The sequence below is a fragment of the Vicugna pacos genome, chromosome 31 (assembly GCF_048564905.1).
Source record: "Vicugna pacos chromosome 31, VicPac4, whole genome shotgun sequence".
NCBI classification, from domain to species: domain Eukaryota; kingdom Metazoa; phylum Chordata; class Mammalia; order Artiodactyla; family Camelidae; genus Vicugna; species Vicugna pacos.
In genome coordinates, this window is record NC_133017.1 from 2,639,717 (window position 1) to 2,665,406 (window position 25,690).

Consider the following 25,690-nt stretch of genomic DNA (forward strand, 5'->3'; position numbering starts at 1 on the left):
TATGTTTATTGTTCAAATAAGAAAATAGCAGATAGTTGTCGACATTTGCCAACATCAGTTATAATCTTTGTTTCCTGCATAATCTTGTAGTTCTCTGGTAGATCAGTTGTTATTAGGATGACATTCATAAACTGAAGATGGCTGATGAGTTGGCCTTGAAAGAGAAGTAGCTGATGTATCAGCTATCACTGGCACTGGAAAGAGTGGGTTGCACCCTGGTTGAAGTTTAGGAAAATGACCTTCATTTGCAGATATGTTCTGATATGTATTTGGAAAAGTAGAAGGCTTCAACATCAGTCCAAAATAATTGCTCTGTTTGGGAGATAAGATACTCTACTGAGAAGTAGAAATTCTAGTTCAAATGGAGTTCACAACACGGCCATTTATTTCATTGTAACTGCTTTGAGAGTGCCCGTGGACAGTGGTCAACTGATTGAAAATATCTCGTTGATCCACTGCAATTTGTTCTGTTGGTCTGACATTGATGATGGAGGAGAAAAATCACCTCTGATCGGGGTAGTTGTATCACCAATTATGTGGCTAGTAGAGGGCTTTCTCATTAGAGGCATGTTTAAATTTGCAGAAGGTAAAAATGCACTTTCTTCAATAGTGTCAGCCACAAATCCAGAATTATTATTATCCACATAATACCCTGCTTTAAAGTACTGCTCTTTGAAGTCTTCAGGCAATGAAGACACCAGAGAGGCATTTTTAACCCCAACTCTTCTTTTTATTCTCACTAAAAGCTGGGGACAGCCTCATTTAAAATTTGGATTATGATAAAAGTGCAGCTACAACCAAAGGAGAAACATTTTAGTAATATTTATACAAAAATTCAAGACTACAATAAGCCTAACATATTAAACCTGATTCCACGTTTACTATGCAAGGATAATATCATCAAAATATGAATATTGCTAACAATATTTTGAAGTTCCTTATTTGGAAAATACACATTTAATTATTATAGTCATCAAATTTAAATGTTAGCATTTACAGTAACTGTGAATGCCAGTTTTGAAAAGCAGCTTTAATACCTTTATATGAATTTCTGGAAAGATTCATAGTTGTAAGCAAAGTTTCTCATAATCTTGAATAATTAAGGCACTGTCCTCATTTTTTAGAGTAAAGTATTTTAGCCTTAACAGTTTTATACAATTTTCAAAATCTAGCTTTACATTTATATTACCATTGATTGATGTGCAAAATAAAATTTTATATATAAGTTACCAAGTGGTAATTAAAATTTCTGAATATCTCTTAATACAGAGACTTCTTTTTCTTCTGCCGGAAAGTCAGCAAGACAAGCACACCTTTGAAAATTCTGCCTCACTTTCCTAAACCCATAAAAGTTAATGTGTCTAAGTAAACATTTCATACTTCCAGTTTCAAATATTCTGAAAGGGGCCTTTTTTCCAAAACTTCCTTCTTAAAGACAACTTCATCAATCACTATGGAAGATCCATTATCACCCCACCAGATGGATTTAAATTGGTCACTCCCAGACATTTTCCAGAGCTTTGTTGGAAATGTCAGAGAACCAAAATCATTATCTTCATCTGGTTCAGAGACACAATGTGTGTAACATGGTCTTTTTATCAAGGATTCTTCAGACAAAGTCTGAAAAGCATTTTCTTCAATCATAGAACTCAAGTCCAAGTCCCCAGAGAATGTTTGATCACACAATAGAGATCTACCGGAGTTTCCTGAGCCAGTTGGTCCATCTTTATGAGACACAACTTGAATTTCTGAAGAAACATGTGCCATCACAAATAACTTTTTCTACAGCTACTTTTCTAACCTGCATGATTTTGAGCACTGCAGCTTCAAATGCTGCTTTGGCAGGCCTGAACAGATAAACTGCTAGGCCTTTCACAATGGTTCTCAACTTGAGAAGCTGTGACATCACAAAACGACTGGTATCCCAGCAACTCAAGTGTAACATTCAGCCAGTGTTTACTTGTCATTCATCCAGTTAAAATGAAACATATAGGATGCTTTTTTTATAGTGTGATCTGCAAATATTATCCCAACAAATTTTTATAAATAATTTAGTTTTGGGGTGTATGAAATAAAACCAATCTCCATACTTTTGTATTGAAATTTATGCCAGATTTGTGAACAGAGTATAAATATAGCACAAATTATATAAAATAACTTTAAAGTTTTGGAATTTAAAGTGAAATTCGTGTAAAACTTGTACAGAAAATATATATCTATTTCAATATCATTTGTAATTAAATTGAAGCATAATTTGATTAGGAAATGGAAGTAGGTATTTATTTGTGTACTTTATAATAAGTAGTTCAATATTCAAAACATGAGCAGATTAAATGTCAGTTTATTTGTTTTGTATATAAATAAATGGTAAATAATCATGAAATAAATTTAGATAAAAATAATGCATCAAACTTAAGAAATCCCAAAAGGCGGAATTTTTGTTTTAAATTGTAATTCATTTCTGTAAGTAAAACAAATGTAATTTAATATTCTATTCTAAAATTACAGAAGAGAGAATCTTATTGTATATTTACGAATGTTTATTTTTGCCATTCTTTCAATCAGAGGTTTTTCAGTCCCCAGAAGCAATAAATTTTCTTTCCATCTTTATAATCCATTCAATTGTGGCTTCTGTTAAGTGTTCCAAAATGATGTTTATAAGTACACTTATACACAAGATCCTGGGTTCAATAAGCAGTGCCTCCATTAAGGGGTAAACAAACAATCAAAAAACAAATAAATAACACTATATGTGATTTGGGGTGGAAAAGACCAAGTAATGCATTTTTGGAAGGAATATGTATCTCAGTCCTGAAACATTTCACATTGTTAGTAAAATATGGCATTTCAAGGCAAGTGTTTTGTTCACTAAATGTAAATAATAGCTATGTTCTGTATCAGTAAACTGTAGAAAATCCAGTTCTACCAAAAGTTATATTCTTTATTTAGAAATAAATTCCTTTAAACATAAGCCAAATTAAAAATGAGGGATAAAATTTTTTAATAAATAAATGTAAACTCAATCTGTAATGTAAATTTTTCTTTCAGTATGTGAAAATTCCATTCTAAATAAATATTAGCAACCAGAATTCATTACATATTATAAGTATTATAAACTATAGTTAAGAGGGATTTAGTCCTGATTCATAAATATTACTTACCAAATTCAAATCAATATATGTGATACAATCCCTTAAAAAGCAGAGAATTCAAAAACATCAATCTCAAAAACTGTAGGAAAATTTTTCACAAATCTGATCTTTACTTTTTTATAAAAATATTCTTAACAAATTCACTTTAAATACAATTTAAATAAACATAATAAAAACCATATATGTAAAACCCATGACTATCATCAAGTTCAATTTTAACATACAGGAAGGTTTTCCTCTGGTCCAGTAATAAGAAAAGGTAGTTCATTCTCACAAGTGCTAAATTACACTATTTGAAGACCTAGCCAGAACAACTAGTCAAGAAAAAATATAAAAGGCATCCAATTTGTAAAAAAGCAGTAAAATTTTTAGAGATGACATAATTAAGCATAGATAGAAAACTCCATAGACTCCTCCAGTGACTGTTAGAAATAATGAACAAACTTAGTAAACTTGCAGAATACAAAATCAATATACAAATATCCATTGCATTTTTATATAGTAACAAAATATTATCAGCAAGAGAAATTAGGAAAACAATTGTGTGTATATTTATACCAAAAAGAATAAACAAGGAATACATTTGATAAGTGAAATAAAAGATCTAAATATAGATCTATAAATTACATGTGCAAGAAATAAAATAAACCAAATAAATAGAAAGATATTCTCTGCTTATGGATTGTATACAATGTGAGGATCTATTCTAATCTATCTTTTACATGATCAATCTCCCCTGCTCTACTTATTCAGGAGAATGTCTATTCTTCATTTTATACTCTTGCTTCCTTTTTCATGGGTTAATTGATCATAGGTGTGAGGGATTATATCTGGTTGCTCTATTCTCTTCTATTGATTGGTGTCTGTTTTTGAGCCAGTTTCATGTTGTTTAAATTACTAAAGCTTTGTTGGACTGTTTAACTTCAGAGAACTATACACTATTAGATTTAATACTCTTTTTCAAGATTATATTGGCAACTTATGGTCTAAGTGGTTACATATAAATTTTGAAATTAACTGTTCTATTAACTGGAAAAATCTCATGGGTACTTTGTCATGAATGACACAAAATGTAGATTGCTTTGGGTAGTATGTTTGTTTCAACCACATTGTATCACATCATTAACATAAGAGGAATTTTCATTTTTTTGGGTCAGTTTTAATTTCCTTCATCAATGTTTTCTATTTTTTAACGTATAGGTTTTCTCCTTATTTGTTAACTTCATTTCTATGTATTCTATACATATATATGTAATTATATATATTATATTTGTAAACACGTTTACTACACAAATACAACAGGCAGAAGACAGTGGTAAGACATATTTAAAGTCCTAAATGAAAGAAAGCTGTAATCTAAGATAATTTGTCAAGCAAGGCTATCCTTTAGAATAGAAGGAGACATAAATAACTTCCACTAAAGCAAGTACTAAAAGAATTTAGCAACAGAAAAAGAAATATTGAAAGATCGACTCTAAAAAAATAAATGAAGCAGGATTCTATAGAAAGGAGAAAGGCATAATTAGAAAGGCAATAGCTACAATGTCTTACAATAGAATAAATATGATGTTGCAGAACAGGACATCAAAAATTTTAAGGGTCAGAGAGTGAAACAGGACAATAAAGAGTATTTCCTTATTGTTTCTGTTCTCTATAGAAGGGGTTAGAATTTGTATTCCTGTCAGTTAAAATAAAAAGATAAAGTAAAGGGTCAATATACATCAAAACAGGGTGGCCATAAGTCAAAACTTACAATGAAGTCACAAAGCCAAAAAGAAACCAAGATAATAAAAGAAAACTTATCAAGCCACAAAAAGAAAATGAAATGAACAAAAAGGAAATACCAAATCAACTGGAAAAAGAAGTTCAAAATGGAAATGAACACCAGTCTATCAATAATTATCACAAATGATAATGGACTTAGTGTTTCAATCAAAAGATATATATTGTCAGATGGGATAATATAACGAGACTCTACATTATGAAGCATACAAGAGTCCCACTTTTGTAAGAGGAACAAAAATTAATTGAATGTCAGAAGATGGAAAATTATATTGAATGCAAATGGACATGACAAGAAAGCAGGACTAGCAGTATAGACTTCACACAAAACAGACTTTACAAAAAATGTCATAGAGAACGATAAACAAGGACATGAAATAATGATTAAAGGAACAATAAAAAATGAGGGTATTAAACTCATTAAGATATATATACTGAATATAGGAGCACCTAAATACATTTAGCAAATACTAATAGATGAAAAGGGAGAAATGGATGGGAACACAAACCCATTCGGAAGCTACATCTCCCCATTACCATCACTAGACTGGTCTTTCAGACAGAAATTAAATAAGGGAAAAAAGATACAAAAAGATACGATAAAATAATTTGAGTTGGTTTATATTTTCAACACAGTACTCCTCCCCAAAACAGAATATACATTCTTTTCAAGTTCACATGGAATATTTTCTAGAAAAGATTATGTACTCATGCACAGAAGAATCCTCAACAAATTTAAGAAAATAAAACAAATTTGAAGCATCTTTTCTGAGTATAATACCATGAAACTAGAAATCCTTCACAGAAAAACAGTGTGAAAAAATGACAGCATGTAAATTAAACACCATGGTACTATAACAAGTAGGGGAGGTGAAGAAGTAAAAGAAGAAATTAAAAAATATCTTGAGAAATATGTCAAAATACTACACAAAGTGAATGGAATACATTTAAAGCAGGCTTAAGAGGTAAGTTTATAGTGACAACCATCCTCAAATTAGAAGAGCAATTTCAAATAAATAATCAAATGTTCTATGTACACTAATCATTAAAAGAAGAGCAAACAAAACCAAAACTCAGCAGAAAGAGAGAAATAAGAAAGAACAATGAAGAAAGAATTGAAATACACATTAAAAAATAGAAAAAATCAATTAAAGTCTTTTTTGAAATAGTAAGCATAATTCACAAAATTCTGGACAGGCTCACCAACAAGAAAGGAGAGAGAACACAAATAACATAAGAAATGAAAATGCACAAACTACAAAGAATACAACAAATTTGCATAATATCATAAGTGAACAACATGAGCAACAATATGGAAACAAAATGGATAACCAGGAATAAATGGAGAAGTTTTTGAAAACATTCAGCCCACCAATATTGCATCAAGAATAAATTAACCATTTGAACTGTCATATCACCAGAAATTGAAAAGAATTATCAATAAAATAAAAAATCTCTGCAAGCAAAATTCAAACCAAACTAGATTCACTGGGGAATTTGACCAAACATACAGAGAAAAATACATACCAGTCCTCCTCAAACTCTTCCAAAAATTGATATGGAGAGAGTACACCCAAACTCACACTGTGAGGCCAACATCAACCTGATAAAAAAACAGGACAAAGACACTACCCCAAGAGAAAACTATAGGCCAATAACATTGATAAACATTGATGTAAATGTCCTTAAGAAAGTATTAACAAACAGAATCCAACAGCATGTAAAACAGATTATACACCATGGTAATTTTACTTCATCCCAGGAAAACTAGGATGGTTTAACTTATGCAAATAAATCAAACAATTTTAATACACCATATCAATAACTGAGAGGACAAAAAACCACATGATCATCTCAGTAGATGCAGAAATAACATTTGAGAAAAATTAACACCTATTTGCAGTAAAATTTCTTGTAACAGTGTGCTAGAGGGACCATATCTCAACATAATGAAAGCTATTTATGACAAATGTATAGCCAGAAAAATACTCAATGGTGAAAAACTGAAACACTTCCAACAAAAACCTGAGACAAGACAAGGTTGCCCATTCTCACAATTTAAATTCAATATAGTCTTGGAATTCCTAGCCACAATGATCAGGCAAGGAAAAGAAATAAAAGGATTCAGACTGGAAAAGAAGATGTAAAATTGTCATGATATGCAGACATGACACTATATATTGAAAACTGTAAAAGCTTCACAAAAAATTACTAAGGCTAAAAAAGGAACTGGGCAAGGTACCCAGAGTAATGTATAAAAAGGAGGTGAATGAAATATACATGGAGAACTAGAAAATATTGATTGAGGAAATCAAAAAAGATTTGAAGAATTGAAAAGATACCCAATGTTCTCGTAATGGAAGAAACAAAATGGTTAAAATGGTCATATTGCCCAAGGCAATCAACAGACTTAATGTGATTTCCTATCAAATTATGCCAAACTTCTATTTTTGGGACTGAAACAAATGATTCTAAGATTTACATAGAGTCATAAAAGATCCATAATTTCCAAATAAATATTAATGAAAAACAAAGAGGTTGGAGGAATAAACCACCAGTTCTCCATACACTATTGCAGAGCTACAATGAACAAAATGACAAGATATTCATACAGAAAGAGGCTTATGGACCAAAAGAACAGAATAGAGGGCCTAGGAATAAATCTACAGGCCTACGTTCTATTAATTTTTGACAGAGTAGCCAGGAATATGACAGAGAAAAGACCATCTCTTCACCAAATGATGTTGGGAATCTGGATAGCAGCATGCAGAGCAATGGAGTTAGAACATTCCTTCACTTCATACACAAGAATAAACTCAAAATGGCTTGAAGACTTAAATGTAAGGCAAAACACAGTAAATCCCCTAGAAGAAAATATTGGCAAAACACTCTGAGATAAATCTCAGCAATGATCTCCTAGAACAGCCTTCCCAGGGAAGGGATGTAAGAGCAAAATTAATAAATGGGACCTAATAAGACTTATAAGCTTTTGCACAGCAAAGGGAAACATAAACAAAGCAAAATGACAACCTGCAGGATTAAAGAAAATATGTAGAAATGTGCAACTGACAAAGGCTTAATTTCCAAAATATAAAGATTTCATACAAACTATTAATAATACTTAAAAAAAACAAGAAACCCAATTTGAAAATGAGCAGAAGCCCTAAACAAGCAATTCTCCAAAAGAGACATACAAATGCCACATAGATATATTAAAAAAAAATTGCTCACTACCATTATCAGAGAAGGGTAAGTTAAAACTATAATAAGTATCACCTCACAACAGTCACAATGGTCATCATTCAAAATTCCACAAACATTAAATCCTGGAGTATCTGTGGAGAAAGATGACCCTCTTACACTGTTGGAAAGAATGTAGATTTGTGCAGTCATTGTGGAAACCAGGGTGGGGTTTCCTCAAAAGAATAAAAATAGACTTAACATACGATCCAGCAATCCCACTTCTGGGTATAAATCAAAGGGAACCCTAATTCAAAAAGACATCTATACCCCAATGTTCTTTGCAGTGCTATATACAACAGCCACGACATGGAAGCAACCTAATTGTCCAACAACACATAACAGTATTCAGAAGTTATCCCGTATTTACATAATGGAATAATAATCTGCATTAAAAAATGATAAAACAATGACATTTGCAGCAAAATGGATGTCCCCAAAAAGTGTCATTCTAATTGAAGTAAGCCAGAAAAAGAAAGAAAAATAATACATGACATGATATATGCGGAACCTTAAAAAAAATTTGGATGAGGACACTATGATTTCATCTACAAAACTGAAACACCCTCACAGATCTACTAAACAATTTTATGATTACAGCGGAAAGGGGATGTGAGAGGATATATTTGGGAGCTGTAGATTCATAAATTTTTTCCACTATATATAAAAGTAAATTTTTTCAAAATTTCTCTTGTATAACACAGGGCAGTAAGTCAAATATTGTGAAGAAATGTTTAATAGGCACATAAATATATGCATGTAGTGGGACACTGTGATATACACCACAGATTGACACATTGTAAATGGCAGTACTTCAATGATAAATCAATGAATAAACATGTAAATAAATAAATAATAACTAAATAAAAATATTTAATAATAAATGAAATAAAAAGATTCACACTACTTAAATTTACACCTCATGGATCTAGGAGAAAACAGAAAGAATAAAGAAGAAAATTGAATGAATGAGAGTATGGCAAATAACAAGAGATGCAATTGGAAAGGTAGAAAAAAATATACCTAAGTCTGTTTCTTTTAAACATAAACTGGACATATGTTTATGTTGGCTAAGAAAATATAGACTCAAATAAAATTAGAAATAAAAGATAAGATATTACCACTGATGTTGTAGAGATGCAAAACATCATAAGAAATTACCACTAGCCAACGATTTGAATGACCTAGAACTAAAGACAAATTCCCAGAAACATATGTTTTCCAATACTGAATCAAGAAGTAATTAGAAAGATAATAGAGCAAAAGTGTGTTTGAGTAAGTCAATAATTCAAACTTCCAAAAGCAGAAAAAATTTACAAAACGACTTTACTGGTGAATTCTGTCATACATTTGAAGACAATTTTTCACCAATTCTTCCCCAAATCTTCCAAGAGTTTGAAGGGGGTGAAAGATTCCAAACATATTTTATGATGTGAGCTTTATTTGCTTAACAAAGCTAGAAAGGACATACGCACATACGCACATACGCATATACGCACATACGCAAAAAATAGAATATTATCCCTGATGAACATATGTGCCAAAATTCTCAACAAAAAACAAGCAAAATTAATTCAACAAAACATTTAATGTATCATAAACATACATGAGTAAAGGTATATATCCCTGGGTTTAAGTATACATCAAAATATTCAGATCAATAAAGGTGACATGCCACACTAATGGAATGAGAAATAAAACTCACACAATCATCTCAATAAGTGCGGAAAGAGCATTGTATATAATACAACATCCTTTTAAAATACTCCCAACAAATTAAATTAGCCCTGTCAGTGGCACGATATAATTTACACACAAACACTGTGTCGATAGAAGCGAAGCAGTTCTCTGTTTTTTGATTCTTAGAAGAAGGGTTTATATAGGACATGCACAATGCTTCACATATAATCTAGGTTATAACAATGTTAATAATCTTAAGCTCTTTATGTTCCCATGTTCCTGCAGTAAGCACAGGATGTTAAATGATCAAGGTTTGTTTTAAAGTTCATCACGGAACATCATTAATTAGGCCATCTCTTATCCAGCCGGCTTTGCCTGTCTTAGGATGTCCTCCTCTGACGATCTTACCCAGCATAGGCTATCCAGCCATCCATACTGGATACATTGAGCTGACCATTTCTTATCCAGCCTGGATATGTGACATTCCTCACAGATTGTTTATCAGTTCAGCCCATGGGCTTATTCTCTAGAACCTTCAGACAGGGGCCTACAAACTCAACATCCCTTGACAGAAAACTGGATGAAGAAAATTTGATGTATATATGCAATGGAATCAATACTTTGCATTCCTATCAACAGTGTCCACGCTGTTCCTTTTTCTCCACAATCTCACCAACATCTATTTCTTTTCTTTTTGATGAGAGCCTTCTGAAAAGTGTGAGGTCTTGTCTCATATTAGGTTTATGACTTTCCTAATAATTTATAACTCTGAACATATTTTCATGTGTCATTTGGCCAACTCTATGTTTTCCACAGAAAATTGATTCTGATCTATGTATTCCGTTCCTATGGACTTTTTTTAAATTGGTTTGTTTGGTATTTTTTATGTTGTTTTGGGGTACGAGTTTGCCATATATTTTGGATATTAACACTTGATTGAAAATTATCACTTAAAAATATGTTCTACCATTGTGTTGGTTGACTGTTCATTTTATTGATCATTTCTTCTGCAGTGTAAATCTGTTTAGTGTGACACAATCATATTTTGTTAGTTTTATTTCTGCTTTCCTTGACAGAGGAGGCATATGTAGAATCAAATTAAGTCCAATATCAGAGTGTACTTCTTATATTTTACCCTAGGATTCTTTAATTTCAGGTTTTATGTTTCATATGCCCATGAGTGGGATTGCTATGTCAAATGATATGTCTATTTTTATTATTTAAATGAACTTCCATAATGTTTCCAAAGTTGTTTCACAAATTTTATTTCCCACCAACAGCATTGGAGAGTCCCTGTTTCTCCACAACTTCCCCAGTCTTTATTACTTGTAGACATTTGGATGACAGCCCTTCTCACTAGTGTGAGGTAAAACATTATTTTATTTTTGTCTTGCCTTTGTATAATAATTTGCCATGTGAGCACGTTTTTATATTCCTGTTTGTCATCTGTGTGTCCCTTTTAGAGAATTGTCTTCTGCTCATTTTCTGGCTGAGTTGTTTGTAGATTTTTGAAATGGTGTTGCATGTACATTCTGTGTAATTTAGAAATTAGCCTCTTATTGATAACATTGTTTCCTAATGTATTCTCCCATTTGAACTCCATCTTTCCATTTTGTATATTTTGCTGTTTAGAAGCTTTTAAGTTTAATTAGGACCTACTTGTTTATTTTAACTTTATTGTTTTCAGCTTGGGAGTGTGACATAAGGAAATTTTGCTACAATTTTTGTTTTGTTTAGCCTATGTTAGATTCCAGAAGTTTTATTGTGTCATGTATTAGATTCAGATATTTAAAACATTTTGAATTTATTCTTATACAGTGTGAGGGATTGTTCTAATTTCATTGATTTACATGTAGCTGTCTAGCTTTCTCAACATCACTTGCTGGAGACTGTCTTTAAGACATTGTATATTTTTGTTTCATTTGTCATAGTTTAGTTGACCATAGGTGTGATGTTTTATTCCTACCTCTATGTTCTGTTCCAGTGATATAGATGTTTGTTTCTTTTCCAGTATTGTGCTGTTTTGATTGCTGAATTTTTGTAATATAGTCTGAGATCTGGAAGGGTAAAGTGTTATGCCTCCAACTTTGTTCTTTGTCCTCATTGTTCCTTTAGCAGTTCTGGTCCTTTTGAAGATCCATTCAAACCATAGGATTGTTTTTAGTTCTGTGGAAAATATCATGTAGTTCGATCTGAATCAATTTATATCTGTAGACATATTTTGTAGTATGTATATTTTAACAATATTAATTCCTTTAAACTAACACCTTGAGATTTCTTTCCATTTCTTTGTATCATCTTCAAATTTTTTATAAGTTTCCTATAGATTTTATTATGTTGGATTTTCCTTAGGTTTTTCATGTTTTGATCTGATTTCATATGGATGTTTTAAAATAATGGAATATATTATTGTTAGTGTAAAGAAATGTGACAGTTTTTTATATTAATCATGAATCATGCTACTTTGCTAAATGTCTTAGTTTTACTTGTTCTGCTGTGGAGAATCTTTAGGGATCTCTATATAGATTATCATGTCATCCAAAATAATAACAGTTTTACTTCATTCAATCCAACTTGAGTAACTTTATTTCTTGTCCAATTGCTGTTACTAGGATTTCCCATACTGTGTTTAATAGAAATGGTGAGATCAGGCATCCTTGTCTTATTCCTTAATTTGGCTTTCAATTATTCACTTTTGTATATTACATTGTCTGTGGGTTTGTAAGTAATGAATTTAGTTATGTTGAGATATGTTTCCTGAATCCTAATTTGGAAAGAGTTTTCTGTTGTTGCTGTTGTTGTTGTTGTTGTTGCTGTTTTAATGAATAAATGTTGAATTTTCTGAAATACATTTTATGGATTTATTGAGATGACCATGTCATTTTCTCTTTTCCTTTTGTTAATATGGTGTATCAAACTGATTGATTTGTGCATGTTGAACCTCTCTTGTGAACCTGCCATGAATCCAAGTGATCATGGTGTATGATTCATTTTTGATATTACTGGATTAGTTTGCTAATAATGTTTTGAAGAATTTTTGCATCTAAATCTGTCAAATTTAATGGCTTGAAGTTCCCTTTGCCTGTAGTTTGTTTGTTGGCTTTGCTATCAGGGTGATGAATTCTCCATAGGATTAATTTGGTAGTTTCCCACATCTTCACTATTTTTGAATAGTTTGAAGAGTATAAGTTCTGCTTTGTATTTTTGTTCTCCACACGGTTTGTTTAAATCTGCACTTACAAATGATCAAAAAGCACATGAAAAAATGTTCAATATCACTAATTATCAGAGAAATGCAAATCAAAACTACAATGAGGTGTCACCTCACACCAGTCAGAATGGCCGTCATTCAAAAATCCAAAAATGACAAATGCTGGAGAGGCTGTGGAGAAAGGGGAACCCTCCTACACTGCTGGTGGGAATGCAGTTTGGTGCAGCCACTATGGAAAACAGTGTGGCGATTCCTCAAGAGACTAGGAATAGACTTACCGTATGACCCAGGAATCCCACTCCTGGGCTTGTACCCAGAAGGAAATCTACTTCAGGATGACACCTGCACCCCAATGTTCATAGCAGCATTATTTACAATAGCCAAAACATGGAAACAACCTAAATGTCCATCAACAGGTGACTGGATAAAGAAGATGTGGTATATTTATACAATGGAATACTACTCAGCCTTAAAAACCGACAACATAATGCCATTTGCAGCAACATGGATGCTCCTAGAGAATGTCATTCTAAGTGAAGTAAGCCAGAAAGAGAAAGAAAAATACCATATGAGATCGCTCATATGTGGAATCTAAAAAACAAAAACAAACAAACAAACAAAAACAAAGCATAAATACAGGACAGAAATAGACTCATGGACAGAGAATACAGACTTGTGGTTACCGGGGGGGTAGAGGGTGGGAAGGGATAGACTGGGATTTCAAAATTGTAGAATAGAGTAACAAGATTACACTGTATAGCACAGGGAAATATACACAAAATGTTATGATAAATCATAGAGAAAAAAAATGTGACAATGAGTGTGTATATGTCCATGAATGACTGAAAAATTGTGCTGAACACTGGAATTTGACACAACACTGTAAAATGATTATGAATAAATAAAAAATGTAAAAAAAAATCTGCACTTCTATTTAATGATTTTTTAAAATGCAGACTCTTTCTTCTAGAAAGCAGTTTGTTCAAATTATTTGTTTCTCCTTATTTCTGTCTCTTTCTAGACATTTGTCTATTTCTTCAAAGTTGTCAATATTATTCGAATGTAAGTGTTGACAAAATGATCCCTTTTTTGTATATCTGAGGTAACAATTGTTATTTCTCTTCTTTTATATCTTACTTAATTTCTTTGGGGCATCTTTCTATTCTTCATGATGCACCTAACTAGAGGTTTTATTTTGCTTATCTTGAAAAAAAAACAAAAATAATCTTCGGTTTTACTGCACTTTTTTCATAGTATTCTTTTTCTCTCTAATGTATATTTACACCTGTAATATTTAGGATCATGTTTTTTAATTTTTTTAAATTTTCTTTATTGATTTACTGTCATTTTACAAAATTGTCTCCAATCCCAGCATAGAGAACAGTTTTACAGCTACAATGAACAAATATACATTTTTTGTCACATTTTTTCCACTGTGGGCTTCTGTAAGAACTTTTATTTATTTCCCTGTGCTATAAAGTACATTCCTGTTTATCTATTCTACAATTTAGACCTCCCAGTCTATCCTTTCCCACACCCTGCCCCCTTGGCAAACAAAAGCTAGTATTCTATGTCTGCGAGTCTATTTCTGTTCTGTATTTGTGCTTTTTTTGTTTTGTTTTGTTTTTTGATTCCACTGATGAGCCATCTAATATGTTATATTTCTTTCTCTTTCTGGCTTACTTCACTTAGACTGATTTTCTCCTGGACCATCCATGTTGCTGAAAATGGTGTTATGTTTTCGCTTTATATGGCTGACCAGTATTCCATTGTATTAATATACAACCTCTTCTTTATCTAGTCAAATGTCGATGGATATTTAGGCTGTTTCCATGTCTTGGCTATTGTAAATATTGCTGGCTATAAATATTGGGATGCAGGTGTCATCCAGAAGTAGGGTTCCTTCATGATTTATGGCCAGGAGCGGGTTTCCTGGGTCATATGGTAAGGCTATTCCTAGGTTTTTGAGTAATCTTCATCCTGTTTTCCACACTGGCTGCACCAATCTGCATTGCCGCCAGCAGTGAAGGAGGATTCCCTTTTCTCCACAGCCACTCCAGCATTTGTCATTGTGGATTTATGAATGATGGCCATTCTCACTGGAGTGAGGTGATAACTCATTGTAGTTTTGATTTGGATTTCTCTGACAATCATTGATATTGAGCATTTTCTGATGTGCCTTTTGATCATATGTATGTCTTCCTTGGAAAATTTCTTGTTTAGGTCTTCTGCCAATTTTTGCATTGGGTGATTTATTTTTTCTTATTCAGTTGGGTGAGCTGCTTATATACTCTGGAGATCAAGCCCTTGTCGGTTTCTTATTCAGATTTTTTCCATTCCGTAAGTTTTTTTTTGTTTTACATCCAGTTTCCTTGCTGTGCAGAAGCTTGTAACCTTCATTAGGTCTCATTTGTTTATAATTGCTTTTATTTTTTCTACAAGAAAATTTATGAGACGTATGTCAGATACTCTTTTGCCTATATTTTCCATTAGGAAGTTTATTGTATCTTGTCTTATGTATAAGTGTTTGTTCCACTCTGAGTTTATTTTGTGTATGGTGTTCTACCTTCATTGGGAGTGTTCTAGGTTCATTGATTTACATGCTGCTGTCCAGCTTTCCCAACACCAGTTGCTGAAGGGACTATCTCTCTTCCATTGTATTTTCTTGCCTCCTTTGTCTAAGATTAATTGATCAAAAGTTTGTGGGTTTATTTCTGGGCTCTCAATTCAGTTCCATTGGCCTATATGTATCATTTCCTACCAATACAATTCTGTCATGTTGACTGTAGTTCTATAGTATTATCTGAATTGTTAGCGTTAAGAAATGCCACTGATTTTTGAAACTTAATCTTGTAAACTGATACATTGCTGAATTCTTCGATCAGCTGTAGTAGTTTTTGCCTGGAACTTGTACGGTTTTCTATATATATTAACATATTTTCTGCATATAGTGAGACTTTTACCACTTACTTTCAAATTTGCATTCCTTTTACCTCTTTCTCTTGTTTGATTACTGTGGCTAGGTGTTTCCAGTCTATGTTGAGTCGGAATGGTGATAGTGTGCATCCTTTTACTGTCACAGATTTTAGTGTGAAGATTTTGACTTTCTCACCATTCAGTACAATGCTGGCTGTAGGTTTGTAATCTATAGCTTTTATGATGCTGAGATATGTTTCCTCTATGCCCAATTTGGTGAGATTTTTTATCATAAGTATGTGTTGAATTTTATCAAATGCTTTTCCTGCATCTATTGAGATGATCATGTGGTTTTGGTCCTTTCTCTTGTTGATGTGCTGTATTACATTGATTAATTTGCACATGTTGGACCACCCCTGTGTCTCTGGCATGATCCCCACTTGGTCATGATGTATAATCTTTATCTGTGTTTTTGGGTTCTTTTCGCTACTATTTTGGTGAGGATATTGGCGTCTGTTTTCATCAGTGATATTGGCTTATATTTGTTTTGTTTGGTATTGTCTTTGCCTGGTTGTGGTATCAGGGTGATTGTGGCTTCATAGAATGACTTTGGGAGTATTCCTTCTTTTTCAATTTTCTGGAAGAGTTTGAGAAGGACAGGTATGAGTACTTCTATGCATGTTTGGTAGAATTCCGTAGTGAAGCCGTCCGGTCCTGGACTGTTATTTGTAGGGAAGCTTTATATTGCTATTTTGGTTTCATTTCTTGTGCTCTGTTTGTTGAAGGGGTCAGTTACTTCTTGATTCAGTCTTGGTGGACAGTATGTTTCCAGAAACTTGTCCATCTCCTCTAGGTTATCCAGTTTGGTTCAATATAGTTTTCATAATATTCTCATATGATATTCTGTATTTCTATATTATTAGTTGTAAATTCTACATTCTCCTTTCATATTTTGGCAATTTGTGCTCCCTCTCTTTTCTTGTTTTTGAGTTTGGCCTGAGGTTTTTCGATTTTACTTACTTTTTCGAAAAGCCAGCCTTTGGATTGGTTGAATTTTTCCTATGGTCTTCTTAAACTCATTTTATTTATTTCCTCCCCAATATTTATGATTTCCTTCCTTCTGCTGCCTTTTGGTGTTTTTTTTTCTTCTTTTTCTAGTTCATTCTCCTGATGGGTTAAATTGTTTATTTGTGGTTGTTCTTCTTTTCTGAGGAAGGCCTGTATTGCTATAAACTCCCCTCTCAACACTGCTTTTGCTGTGTCCTATAAATTTTATGTCGTTTTGCTTTCATTTTCTTTTGTCTCAAGGTACATTTTCATTTCAGCCTTGATTTCTTTTTTGATCCATAGTTTTTTTAATAACATATTGTTTAATCCCCATGTTTTCGTTTTGTTCTCCTTTGTTTCTCTGTTGTTGATTTCTAGCTTCATGGCATTGTGGTCAGTAAAGATGCTTGAGGTAATTTTTATCTTCTTAAAGTTGCTGAGGTTTCTTTTGTGCCCAAGTATATCATGTATCCTGGAAAATGTTCCACGTGCACTTGAAAAGATTGTATGTACTATTTTGTGGGGGGTGCAATGCTCTGAAAATATCCACCAAGTGTATATTTCTATTGTATCATTTAACTTCTCTGTAGCTTAATTTATTTTCTATCTCGATGATCTGTCCAGTGATGTTAATGCAGTTTTGAAATCTCCAACAATGATTAGATTCCCAACACTATCCCCCTCTTTATCTGTCATTAATTATTTCATTTACTTAGGTAGTCCTCTATTTGTTGCCTATGTATTAAAGGATGTGCTATCCTCAACTGTATCACTCCATCAATCTTTATAAAATATCCTTCTTTATCTTTCTTTATTACCTTTGATTTATAGTCTTTTGTCTGAAGTCAGTACTGCAACACCTGCTTTTTTGGCTTTTCCATTTGTATGGAATAACCTCTTCCATCCTTTCACTCTCAGGTTTATGTTTCCTTCTCACTGAGGTGGGTCTATTTTATGCAGCATATTGAAGGTTCTTGCTTTACTATCCAGCCTGCCACTCAATGACATTGACTGGAGCATTTAGTCCATTAACATTTAAAATAAACGATGATATGTTTGTGTTTATTGCCATTTTGGCCTTATCTTTGCAGTTGATTTGGTATTTCCTCTTTGTTCATTTGATCTTCCATTTTTGGTTTGGTCATTTTTCTTTATATTATCATGAAAATTATTTACTTTTAGTGACTCCCTGAATATGTTTTTGTCTTTTTTTACCCTTTTATATAGTCTATTAGACCATTAGTATAAATGATTTGATTAAACTGATAGTAACATGATCTCAAAATCATCCTACCGGGAAAAAAAATTTTAAAAGGAAAGACCCCCCAAAGAAATTCTCTATTTTCCTGCCTCCTCTCCCACTGTCAATGATTTCTATGCCTTGGTTTAAAATTTTGTGTTTATTTTATTTGTAGTTTATGAGTTATCACCTTTCCAGCTGTGAGTTTCACATTTCTGTAGCATCCTGCTGCTTTTCTTTTTAGAGTAGACTTTTCAATATTTCTTTTAGCATGGGTCTAGTGTTGCTAAACTCTTGTAGCTTTTTCTTGTCTGTGAAATTTTTTATGTCTCCTTCTACCATAGAGGATAGCCTTGCTGGTTAAAGTATCCAAGGTTATATCATTTTTTTCATTCAGGACTTTGAATATATCTTGCCACTCCCTTCTGTTCTGTAGTATTTGTGTTGTGAAATCAGCTGTGGGCCTTATGGGGATTCCGTTGTAACTCTATGTTTGAGATTCACTTGCTGCCTTTAGGATAATTTCTTTATCCTTGACTCTGGTCATCTTAATTATATGTCTTGCTGTGGGTTTATTTGAGTTCTTCCTGTTTGGGACCCACTGAGCTTCCTGTACTTGGATATCTGATTCCTTCTTTACGTTTGGGAAGTTCTCACTCATGATTTCTTCAAACACCTTTGCAATCCACTTTGATCTTCCCTCCCCTTCTGGGACATCAATCACGCCAAGTTTGGCATGCTTTCTATTATCCAATAGGTCTCTTATGCTTTTTTCATTTGTTTATCATTGTTTCTCTTGTAGCTCTTCTGATTGGGTGCTTTCTATTATCCTGTCTTCTAGGTCACTAATTCATTCCTCTGCATTATCTAGTCAGCTTTGTGACCCCTTTAGATCATTCCTCATCTCAGTCAATGGATTTACCTATTCTACTTGGCTCTTCTTTATAGCTTCCATTTCATTTGTAAAATATTTTACATCTCTAAACACTATCTTTTATTTCCTCCAGTAATTTGATCACTCCTTTTTTGAAATCTTGATCTAGTAGGCTATTGATTTCTATTTCACTGATCACTCTTTCAGGGGATTTCTCTTGTTCTTTTAATTGGGAATGGTTTGTCTGCTTCTTTTTGTTGCTCCTAGCTCTCTGACACTGTGTTTTATGGAGTATATGTTATCTAATGTGGTCCTAAAGGAGTTTATCTACCTAATGCCTATGTAGTAATACAACTAAAAGGGAGAAAAAAGAGAGAAGGAGGCAAAGAATTTTAAAGAAGTGGTAATAAATGTTTGAAAACTTTGTATAATACATAATAGAAGAGCAAGCTGAAGCAGAGTTTTGAAAAATAATAATAAAAATATAATTTTATAAATTTCAATGGGATATTAAAGGGGGTATATATAATTGCCTCAGAAATAAAAATTAATTGAATAATAGGAAATGAAACAGGTAAAAACAGATTAAAACAAGGGGGTGGTCAGTGTGTCCTGGGTACTGTGTACTGTTAATGTGAACTCTTTCTGTATTCATCCTGGTTTGGAAGCTCAGCTTGCTTTTTCCAGAAACCCTCCATTGGAGTCCATATCTGTGCAGCACCCAGGGCCTGTCAGCCAGCAGATCACTCCTACTCCCAACACTGGTTCTGGAGCAGCTCTCTTTACTGTGGGCTGTCTTGTCACTGCCCTGACTGATACCTCAGTCACATGTTTCAGACTGAACAAGCAGTAGTGTGCATCAACCCTCTCCCAACCACATGGTCAGGGGCTGCGTTACAGCCCAAAATTTGGCAGGCCATCAGCCCCCTCAGGGTGCTGGTCTCTCCTCTGCTATGTGCCCTGTCACTGGTCTGGGCCAAAACCCATCTCCTTGTTTGCCTTGGCAAAGCAAGTTCTCTGAGGAAATAGGACAGAAAGGTCTTATATGTCTCAGGCTGTAGACAAGTCCCCATCTGGGTTTAAGGCTGCTAAGTCCTTAGGAGTGAATGGAGGTTTTGCTCTCACTGCTGCCAGGGTACAAAGCACCAGAGGCTTTGGTGGCTGTGTCTGAGCCCCAGGTCTCTTGTCCTAGATAATTTGTGGATTTTCAGAGATTTGGAATGCACCTTTCCCCTCACAGGGCTAGTCTGCCCTGTTGTTTAATGGAGGGCCCAGGTTGTTTTGCCCTGTGCAACCACAGCAATGGCACACAGCCCCCTCCATTCCGCTGGGCTGCCTCAGTGCAGCCATCATCATCTTCCACCCAGGTCGGGAAGCATGGCCCTGCCCCAAGCGTCCAGGTTGCCTCTTGGGCTTGGTGTCATAGGGTTCCTCTGTGCCTGTTTAACTTAGTACTGTCAGTCAGCTTATAATCTATAGAGGTTCAATTCTTGGAGGCTCCTCCTCCATCCTGCCTACCTCTCAGTTGGAGAGGGGAAACTCAGTGAATGAGCACCAGTACTTCTTTGCTGCTCCCTCACTGTGGGACATGTCCCAATCTGTTTTGCCTTTTCTTCTTAATTCATTTTCTTTTAACAGATTTTTTGCATCTTTATCTTTTGAGGAGGACAGTGTTCTATCAGAGTTCTGCAGGTTCTCTGGTTAGTTGAGTAGGTCTGTGGATGTGAGTCTTGATGCATTTGTGGGAAAGGGTGAGCTATGAGCATCCTTCTGCTCCACCATTTTCACATTCCCCACAAAAAGTCTCACTTTATGGTGGAAGTTAAACACAACCAGTAAATAGATGGAAAAGATGTTTCATGGAAATGGCAGGAAAGTGCAGTTTGCAGTGCTCAACTCATACAATATATATTTTAAAATAAGGGCCACAGTGAAAGTTAAATATGACATTATATAAAAAAAGAGATCAATATAAAAATACAGTATTACACTCATTAAATTATATATGGACCCAACACCGTAGATCCTAAGAAAAAAATATTAGACAAGAAGGAATTAATTCATTATAAAACTATAATAGTAGATGTGTTGAACACCTCACTATTCTGATGGCCAATTCATCTCGAAAGAATATCTGTAAGGAAACAGAGGTCTTAATGGCATATTAGATCATTTGAACCTAACTAATGTATTGGACACTGCATCAGAAAAAGAGAACACATGAACTTCTCAAGTGTGCACAGGATGTTATCTAAGGAATTAACTGCATATTATGTCATAAAATGAGCCTCAGGAGCTTTAAGCAAATACAGATTACAGCAAATATTTTTCCATACATAAAATTATGGAAATATGCATCAACTCTAGAAAGAAGAAGAGGATAAGCACAAATATGAGATTAAACCTCATCCTTTACAAAAATAAAATAAAACAAGTTCAATGATGAAATCAAAGAGGTAATAAAATCATAACTGGAGACATATTACAATGAAAACAGAGCTCCATCAAATATATGGGATGCAGCAAAGGCAAATCTAACAAGGAAGTTTAGAACAATTGTGGCCTTCTACAAGGAAAAAAAAAACCTCACACAAAGGATAATGTTAACCACCCAAAATAGATAGATATAATAATAAAACACAAAGGCAGTAGAGTGAGTAATCTTTAATGATTAGGTTGAAAATAAATAAAATAAAAATTAAAAATTAAATAAAAATTCATAAAATCAACAGTTTTTTTTCTTAAAAATATGAACAAATTGATAAGCATTTAACCAGGTTTATAAAGAAATACAGAGTCGACCCAAACAAAATAAGAAATGAAATATTAGAAATAATATCTGATAGTACAGAAATGCAAACAAAGATTACAAAATCACTCTGAGCAGTTATGTGACAACTAACTGGACAACCTTAAAGAAATGGACAAATTTCTTTAAATGTACAGCCTGTCATCACTGAATAAAAAGAAAACTGAAAACTTGAAAATAGCAATCAGCATAATTTAAATAAAATCTATAGTTTTAAAGTCATCCTTTGAACAAAATGCCTGGATGCATTCACTAAAACCTCTTTCCTCTCAACTACTTCAAAAAATGTATTAGGAAGGAAAATTCCCAAAGTTATTCTATGAGGCCACTAATAACATGATAACAAAACCAGTCAAAGACACTACCAAAAAAAAAAAAAAGAAAATGTAAAGCCAATATCCTTGATGAATATACATTAAAAAATTCTCAACAGAACATCAACAAATTAATCCAGCAATACATAGAAAGGATTATACACGATGATCAGTTGGATTCTGTCCAGAGTCACAGGGATGGTTCAACATACACAAGTAAATCAGCATGACACATATTTTATAAAGGAAGTACAAAATTCACAGGACCATGTCAATACACACAGAAAAAGCATTAGACAAATTTCAACATACATTCATGATCAGAACTCTCATGAAAGAGAGTATAATGGGAACATCTCTCAACATACTATAGGTCACTTATAACAATTTATAATACTTAGGGGAAAAGCTGAAAGCCTTCTGGGTAAATTCGGGAATAAGACAAGGATTTCTACTCTCAGCACTTCTATTCCATAGTAAAAGAAGAAAGGAAAAGGAAAGAAAAAGAAGAAAAAGAAATGCAAACTGGAAAGAAAAAGCAAAACTGGCACCAGTACTGATGACATATCAATCTACATAGAGTCCTTAATTCTCCACACAGACTAATATCAACAATAAATTATTTCAACAAGGGAGCAGGGTACAAGATTAATGTAAAGTTGTCTCTTGCATTTCTACACGTTAATCATGAGATACCCTAAAATGGACTTTGAAAGCAATACTATTTAAAATCCCATTCCCCCGAATACCTTGGAATAAATATAACCACATTTATGAAAGTTCTAAACATTGAAAATTAAAAAACATTGACAAATAAATTAAAAATAATTCAAAGAAATGGAAAGATGTCTTGTGCTCTTAGATTGAAGTAGTTATTATTGTTAACATTGCTGAAATGCACAAAGAAACCTACAAATTTAGTGCAATTCCTGTTATGAAGCTGTAGTATTTCCCACAGAACCAGAAAATAAATAACTCTATGTTTTACATGAAACCATTAAAAATTGTTAAAATGATCTTGAGAAAAAACAACAAATCTGGAGGAATAAACCTCCCAGGTTCCTTACTATAGTACAAAGCTACAGTAATAAAAGCAGCATGGCATTGGCACAGAGATATAATCAATAAAATCAGATAGAGAGCCTAGAAATAATTCCACACACCTATGAGCACTGAATCAATGATAATTGAGGCAAGAGTACACAATGGAGGAAAGACAGTCTTGTCAATGGATGGTGTTTGGAAAGCTGGACATCTACATGTAAAACAGTGAAATGAGAGCTTTCCCTGACATCATATACAAAAATAAACTCCAAGTGTATTAAGGACATAAATGTATGACCTGATACTGTATAACTTCTAGAAGGGGATATAGGTGATACACTATTGGATATATATCATAGGAATATTTTCTTGTATCAGTCTCCTAAGGCAAAAGAAATAAAAGCAAAAATAAGCAAGTGAGACCTAAATAAACTTGAAAACTTCTGCACAACTAAGGACAATTTGAATGAAATGAAAACACTGCCTGTGTAATTGGAGAACATATTTGCAAATAATGCAAGTGACCAGGGGATAATAGATGCAAGTTAATAGATGTAACATGGATTTAGGTTACACAACTTAATGTGAAAAACAAAAACCCAATCAAAAAAAGAGCAGAGTACCTGAGTTAATATTTTTCCAAAGAAAACCTACAGATGAGTAACATGCTAGTGATAAAATTGCTCAACATTACAAATTATTAGTTAATAGCAGGTCAAAACCACAATGAGGTATCCCTTCACACTGGTCAAATGGCTTTTATTAAAAAGTCGAAAATAGAAACTGTTGGAGACAATTTGGATGAAACAAATCACTTGTATACTCTTGGTAGGAAGGTAAATTGGTACAACTCCTTTGGAAAACAATATTCAGATTTTTTTAACATCTAAAACAGAACTACCATATGAAACAGTAATACCTCTCCTAGGAAATATCTGGAGAAGAAACCCTAAATTGAGCAAAACCAATGTTCACAAATGCACTGTTTATAATATGCAAGACAGGGAAGCAATCCAAGTGTGCACTGCAGACTATGGACTTAAGAAAAAATGATGATTCTAGAAATATGCAATGGAATATTATTAGCCATGAAAAAGTTTAACACATGGCTATTTCAGCATCATGAATGGACCTAGTAAATATTGTGCTTAGTGAAGTAACTTAGACAAAGACAAAAGTATATAATATGATCTATATGTGGAATCTAAAGAATACCAAATATATGTGTACATTTATATATAGATATCTGTTGATAGATGACAGATAAGTTGATACCTAGAAGGATAGATAAATAGACACATGATAGATAGACAGATATATACACAGTTAGATTGATAGATAGATAGATAGATAGATAGATAGATAGATAGAGATACGGTAGAGAGATAGAGAGATTAGTTAGACAAGACTGAAGGAGAATGAAAGATATGGGAAATAATTTATGTTTACCAAAGGGGAAGGGAAAGACAATTTAATGGTAGGACACTGACAGATAAAAAGTAGTATACAAAAAGGAGATAAGCATCAAGAATAATCTGTATAGATCAGGGAATTACAAGCAATAACTTAAAATAATTCTATGTTACTATTATTGTAATAATTTATAATGCAATCTAATCTAAAAAGTGGTTGGAGTCACTATGCTGTACATCTGAAACTTCACAATATAGTACATCTAGTGTACTTCAATTAAAAATAAAACATCTCATGTATAATTTAGTCCTTTTTCTGCTGATAGCATCTTCCTTTAATATTGTTTCAATTTTACTCTTTACCTTTTATGAATACTGACTCATATTATTTCTATTTCTGTTGTGAACATGTTACCAGATTGATGTACCTATATTTATTGCAAGTGAAATACTATTTTTCTCTCTTTATATCATATAAAATTGAAGCATTTAAAAACATACCCAAAGAAACAGTTGCAACTTTCTCATGGTCTCTGCTTAGTATTTTGTTCAATATTTTGCATATGTTTGCATTTTATTTTTCTTAGAATAGCTCTTTCCTGAACCTCTTGTAAGGTGTCTCGGTTTTGTTTTTTACATCTCATTCAGGTTTCTTTGTCTGATAAAGTCTTTATTTTCACTTTACAAATAAGTGATAACTGTGCAAGTTAGAGTATTCTTGGGTGGGAGATTTCTTATTTCAGTAGTTTGAAAATGTCTTTTTAATTACCCTCGGCGTATGTTTTCTGCTCAGCAATCTGCTGATAGCCTAATGGGAGTTTCTATGTAGATTAACATAACTTTTCTTGGCTGCTATTAAAATTTTACTCTGTCATTAACTTGCCAATTTGCATATGACGTATCTTGAAGAAGGTCTCATTGTCTTAAAGTTATTGGTGTTTGTTGGCTCATGGAATTGTATATCAGTTC

At 33.1% G+C, this 25,690-nt stretch overlaps 1 pseudogene; it reads right to left on the bottom strand.

Annotated features, from left to right (window-relative positions):
• Window positions 1–308: 308 nt before the first annotated feature.
• LOC140690674 (heat shock transcription factor, Y-linked-like) overlaps window positions 309–25,690 on the bottom strand; it is a 37,127-nt pseudogene continuing 11,745 nt past the window's right edge.